This window comes from Carassius gibelio, chromosome A3 (genome assembly GCF_023724105.1).
Source record: "Carassius gibelio isolate Cgi1373 ecotype wild population from Czech Republic chromosome A3, carGib1.2-hapl.c, whole genome shotgun sequence".
NCBI classification, from domain to species: Eukaryota; Metazoa; Chordata; class Actinopteri; order Cypriniformes; family Cyprinidae; genus Carassius; species Carassius gibelio.
In genome coordinates, this window is record NC_068373.1 from 33691072 (window position 1) to 33698178 (window position 7107).

At 38.8% G+C, this 7107-nt stretch overlaps 1 pseudogene; it reads right to left on the reverse strand.

The window, feature by feature from the left end:
- Positions 1-5565: 5565 nt before the first annotated feature.
- Positions 5566-6762, reverse strand: LOC127943149 (T-cell ecto-ADP-ribosyltransferase 2-like; annotated as a pseudogene).
- Between the last annotated feature and the right edge of the window lie 345 nt (positions 6763-7107).

Below are 7107 nucleotides of genomic sequence, written 5' to 3' on the forward strand. Positions count from 1 at the left end.
GTGTGTGCGTGTGTGTGTGCTGAGAAATAATAGTGTTATTGTAATGCATCTAGCTCATCAAGATCATTATCACTTGGGAAGATCTGTTTGTGTGGTTTCACGCCGGACAAACTCTTGAGTGTCTGTCTAACATGAATGCTTGATTACATTCAAACTGATCCCCTCAAAATGTGCAATAATGGTACATGTGTATGTGTATGTTAGCAGGATGTCCAATCTCTTCTCCAATTCCTAAACTGTACATTCAATAATAATAATAATTCATTACATTTATATAGCGCTTTTCTAGGCACTCAAAGCACTTTACATTGTCGGGGGTATCTTCTCATCCACCACCAGTGTGCAGCATCCACTTGGATGATGCGACGGCAGCCATATTGCGCCAGAACGCCAATGAAGTCAATCAGAAGATATGGGGATTGTCACACCTCTACTCTTTTCGAAATACATCCTGGGATTTTTAATGACCACAGAGAGTCGGGACTTTGGTTTAAAGTCTCATCCGAAGGACAGTGCTTGTTGACAGTATAGTGTCCCCATTACTACACTGGGGCATTAGGATCCACACAGACCACAGTATGAGCACACCCTGTTGACCTCACTAGTACCTCTTCCAACAGCAACCTAGTTTTCCCAGGAGGTCTCTATCCAGGTACTGACCAGTGTCCCGGCCAGCTCGTTCCCGACTGTCACATAAAGAGGTTCACACATACTTGTTTGATTAGCAGGATTCTTCATTCAATATAACATAACCTGTTACAAAAATATAACACAATGTCTAGGGATTAAATAAACAAAAGAAAATACCAGTCCAATGGGCAAGGAACGTTGATAAATAATAAATCAACAAAAGAAAAGAGGTTGGAGCAGATGACTCCTCTGAAGAACTGGGTTCTCCCAGAGGAAGTACTGAGGGGCAGTCCAGCCAGACATTTATACTCTCCACCCAGGAATTATTAAATAATAATAATAATAATTAATTACATTTATATAGCGCTTTTCTAGGCACTCAAAGCACTTACACAGTCAGGGGGTATCTCCTCATTCACCACCAGTGTGCAGCATCCACCTGGATGATGCGACGGCAGCCATATTGCGCCAGAACGCCCACCACACACCAGCTTACTGGAGGAGAGGAGACAGAGTGATGAAGCCAATCAGTAGATATGGGGATTGTTAGGAGGCCATGATGGTCAGAGGCCAATGGGCGAATTTAGCCAGGATGCCGAGGTCACACCTCTACTCTTTTCGAAAGACATCCTGGGATTTTTAATGACCACAGAGAGTCAGGACCTCGGTTTAACGTCTCATCCAAAGGTGAGTATAGTGTCCCCATCACTACACTGGGGCGCTAGGACCCACACAGACCACAGGGTGAGCACCCCCTGTTGGCCTCACTAGCACCTCTTCCAGCAGCAACCTAGTTTTCTCAGGAGGTCTCCCATCCAGGTACTGACCAGGCTCAGCCCTGCTTAGCTTCAGTTGGAAACCGGTCTTGGGCTCCAGGGTGATATGCCTTCCGGCCAAAATTAGCTTGGACGTTACATGACAATGAGGATAATTGTTATCCTGCCACCATCCAAAACCAGCCAATAACATCCACGGCAGACCCTCTTCCCAGTCGGCATCAAATGCCACACAATATGACCTTAAAAGAGACTTCAAGGTTTGATGAAACCTTTCAAGAGCCCCCTGACTCTGTGGATGGTGAGCACTAGAGACATTGTGGGTAACTCTAAGTTGACGCAAGACTTTTGAAAACAGTGTGGACATAAAATTTGAACCCTGATCTGATTGGATAATCTTGGGAATACCAAAGATAGACATAAAATTAGGAGGGTTTTCAAGATAGACTTAGTGGTGATAGACCTCAATGGGTAAGCTGCAGGATAACGGGTAGTCTGGCACATAATGGTGAGAAGATATTGGTGACCAGCCCTAGACCATGGCAGAGGACCAACACAGTCAATAATCAAATGTTCAAAAGGGTTGGAAACCACAGGAATAGGCTGTAACGGAGCAGCAGGTATTTTCTGATTGGGTTTACCAGTAATCTGACACGTGTGACAGGATTGGATATATTTGGCTACATCTCTTTTTACTTTAGGCCAATAAAACTGTCACATAACACGGTCATACGTTTTCTGTACTCCAGTTTGATCAGCAAGTCCTTAGTGAGCCAAAGTCAGCACAGGAACCCTAAACAGCAGTGGAACTACAATCTGAGTTTTAAGTTCCACATTATCTTTGTGCATAATCACCTCCCTACAAAGAAGACCATCTTCAATAAAATACAAGGAAGAAAGATCATCAGAACCCCTGCGAGACCTTGCTGAAAAAAATAAAGACTTAAGGGTGTAATCAGTCTGTTGTGCTCGATTTAGCTCCTCTCGAGAGATCTGTAAGAGATCAGTCAAAGAACAATCATCAACATTAGAGAGCTCCATACTAACACTCGCAATAGTGGGCATAACCTCAGATGAAACCGATTCACTTTTCAGTTCTGCAATTTCTTTCTGATCAGAAATTGGGAAAGAATGAACCTTTGCGCTCCCTGTTCGGAACATTTAGAGACATCAGATTTTAATTAATGGGCAACAACAGCAGGAAAGAAAGTGTGATTAAGTTAAATCTCATCATCCTGATTTTCTGATCGTTTAGCCATCGATTGAGTGACTGCACAAACTGGGAACAAATCAGAGAATACTTTACAATTTTCAGCATCAGATTTTCTAGGTATAGATGTTACTATGGGTGAAGCTGCCACATTATGCTCTCCCCAAACATTTCCCCCAAATCATTTCCAAGAATAAATGTAATCCCAGGAATTGGAAGTGCAGAACTGACACCAACAACAACATCACCAGATACTATGGCAGAGGAAAGACGAATTCGATGCAAAGGCACTTCAATAAACCCCATTTCAAAACCCTGTACCAATACATGAGTTTCAGTAGCTGTTTCAGAAGTTAATGGCAAAATTCCTTCCATAAGAAATGACTGTGCACCCCACGTATCCCTAAGAATACGCACTGCTCTTTGCTGCAAATTCTCTTTCTACCTCTCGCTCTGTCATAGCGCGGTCTTTTTCTCTTGCAGTGACATAGTACAAAATTTCAGCTCATTTTCAACATCAACATCACAGGGAGAAAACACAGAAGATTCGCTTGGAACAATAGACTCAGTTCCCACCTCTGAAACTCCTCTATCCATGAGTGATCGTTTCAAAGTTGTCACGAGTGTTTCCTTCAGTCTCTTATCTTGAGTAGTAAGTTCAATATTAAAGCGTTCAGCAATTTGTAATAATTGCTCCTTTGTACACCTCTCAAGTAAAGATTCAGAGGGGCAAACAAAGAAATCCTCAAGCACATTGGACATCTTTGTTCTACCACACACACACCTTGGCAACAACACAAACAACTCACACAAGCGAGAGGGTTGAGTCTACTAAAACTACACCTCCCATAAGCCACTGCTTCAAAAGGGAACTACAACCATCGGTTATGCAACCTACTCATTCACAATAACCTCAAAGACTTACCACAAGTCAAAAACACATTGCAGGTTGGCAAGAGAAAAAAAAAAAAAAAAAACACAAACTATCTTATTCACAAATTTTGCTGAATAGGTTGACCTATCTGAAAGAAAACAAACTAATTCCTATCTATTCTTCTAGGATGTAACGGGCTCTGGGCGACATTAAACGCTAAACTCAGTGACGATCAGTCAAACTGAAAGTCCAAAAGTGTACCCCTGACAGAGATTTAAATCTCCACCCAGACTAACCCTCAAAAGCAAAAAAGACAAAATAATAACCAAAACAACAACCAGTGTTCTATAGGAAGGATTGTATTCACAACCCAGCTGGATACACTCTTCCTAACCGGATTTCTCATTCACAAAAAGGGTGACCATTCACAAAAATTATCACGTAGCTACTCACCAACATTCCCTACTCCAAAGGATCTCGGACGAGCCACCAATTTATGTCACGGCCAGCTCGTTCCCGACCATCACATAAAGAGGTTCTCACATACTTGTTTGATTAGCAGGATTCTTTATTCAATATAACATAACCTGTTACAAAAATATAACACAATGTCTAGGGATTAAATAAACAAAAGAGAATACCAGTCCAATGGGCAAGGAACGTTGATAAATAATAATCAACAAAAGAAAACAGATTGGAGCAGATGACTCTTCTGAAGAACTGGGTTCTCCCAAAGGAAGTACTGAGGGGCAGTCCAGCCAGACATTTATGCTCTCCACCCAGGAATTATTAAATTAGCTTGGACGTCACATGACTATGAGGATAATGGTTATCCTGCCACCATCAGGTAAAGAAGAGAAAGACAGGGTCATAACACCAGGCTCAGCCCTGCTTAGCTTCAGAGGGTAACCAGTCTTGTGCTCCAGGGTGATATGGCTGCGGGCCGTATTTCAAAAGAAATAAACATAACAAATTGAACATTTATGAATAAACCAAGTCATATTTCATACACATTCACAGACAAAACAGTTAAGACATATATCAGTATGTTTTTATAGACACTAAAATTCCTTTACACAACTAAGGCTTTTATTCCATATCTGAAAGGCCATTCAATATATATTGACATAATATTGTTATATATTCATATAAAAAATGGTAAAGGAGCTGATTTAGCTGACATTGATATGTACACACTGTACATTTCTGCTTTATGATGGAGAGAGAAGAATTACAACTGATCCTTCTAGTTCAGATTCATTTTTTCAGATTTGGGTAACACAAGCTAAATTTACACAAATAGAAATGTATTACAGATGCTGTGAGATAAAACAGTGCTAAAGTAATCCTGATGCATCAAGCTGATGCAACACGTCTGTGTGGTCAGGGTCTGTGTGGTTTCAAGAAGAACAACCTTTCTGTTCCCGTCTAAGATGAGTAATACGCTCAAGTATAAAATCTTAGATATATTTCACATGCATATACTCAAAAGCATTAATTTAACTTCATTAAATAGAGGAAAGCTTTTCCATAAAATTAAAGTTTGTTATATGACGCCTAGAAAAACTTTTTTTTTCAAACAAATACCTTATTGAACAAACCTAATTCATTGGATTTCTCGTTTTTTTTTACTATTGATATGACTATTTTTCATTTATCTGCTAGATAGCAAATTTTTTGAGTGAAATGAGATGAACACTTCTGAAGAGACTCATCATTGCACAGGTCTGAGCTCATAGAGACGCCCCCAAAACAAAACCAGCTTCATTCTTCTGCAAAATGAAAACCACAAAAACTCTTCTCGAACTCAACCATGACTAAGATGGAAAAAAGTAACATTCATATTTAAAAAAAATCACTTCAGAGTTCATTGAATAAACATAACACTCCAAATGAAGCAAATATGTTTAGCAGTTAGTGTGCTGTTGCTGGCAGTCAGCTAAATAGCAAGCACTAAACATAGTCAGTGATGTGATACAAAAAAAACAAAAAAGAGTTAAGTGTAAATAAAGTAATAAATTACAAACACATATAAAAATCACACTGAGGGCACTGAATTGGGTCACTTGAAAATAGCTTTATTTCATTGTTGAAAATATGCAGACAAAGTTTTTTTTTTTAGGACAAAGAATTGTTGAGCTAAAACAAGATAAATGTTGGAATTGGTGCACTATAAATTCATAAATGTAAAACCCTTTGTTCAGTAGGCCTACTTTTATTGTGAGTTTTATTACTTTTTTTGGTCTTGTTTGGTTTCTTGAATAGAGCACGGTTCAGGTAACTTCGTGTCCCAGAGCTTTCCAAAGTGAACACAGTTTCACACCAGAGATCAGGCTGATCAGCTTTTTTCTTAACAGCAGTGACTTTAAATATCTCATATGGAGGAATCAGCACTTCTTTCTCATGAGGAAGCTTAGAATATTTTGTCAAATCTGCACCTTCACAAGTGGTGAATGTAAATGAGTGTTGAGTGGTAAATGAACCAAAACGAACCTCTTTGTTCAGAACACTCTCATTAAAATGAACATTGGTACCGCGATAAGTATCATAGCATCCATTTTGTGTTTTCTTCAGAATTTGTATCTCATCTGTTAACAGAAAGTGAATGCCATTTGAATTTCTTGTTTTGGTAGTTTTTCTTTTCATTACGTACAGCATTATTGAAATCCTCATATATGTTAAACATAGAGCTAGTGTACACATGAAGAGCGATCACATGATTATTTTTCAAGTTTGTCACATCTCCATGTTCCTTGTAATTGTTTCCAAGCTTTTGCCAAACTCGATTGCATTTCTTCTTTAAGATATTTGGTCTTCACCAGATTCGCCATTTTCTTTGTACAGCTTTCATATTGGTCATCAACTGAATTCAGTGCCATATCCAGTTTCAGTTCTGCACCAGCAGCAACAGGAATCATAATGATCAATCATCAGTATTCATGTCTGTAATATTCATACTAGAACTCAAGCTTACCTGTCCTAGAGCAGCTAAAATGAGAAGAAGAGCTTCAATGATCAGCAGCATCTTGATTCAGTCGAATCTCTCAGATGATCTAGTAAATCTAGTGAAGAGCAGATGCTGGAAGACAAGAAATACAAAAATGTCCCACAAATACTAAAATATATAATGGATATGTGTACTTAGATTTGTTTAATTAAAATGTTTACCAATCTTAATTAAAATGTTTACCAATTTAGAGGTTTAAATTCATAAATATAACTTTTTCTGACAGATAGCAGATATTTTTTGAGAGAGAATAAAAAAAATCACTTAAATCTGTGATGTTCACTCAACCTTTTATTCGAAATCTAAACCTGAAAATTCTGTTGTCTCTTTTTGTCAGATTCTGCGTTGTCTTTTCAGTGTTTCTCATTAGCTCAGGAGCAACATCAGCATGAGAAGATCAGAGGTTCATCGCCAGACGACAATGACTCTTCAAACTAAGAGATGAGAAAGGTGCCTTTTTATATCAATGAACATCCACGTCAATAGCATAATTATGATGGATCTAGGCCATCTAAATGGTTTCATCTGATTATCACTTGTGAAAAGCTGGTATGTATGTGCGGTATCATACTGGACAAACTCTTGAGTTCATATCTGTCTAAGATGAATG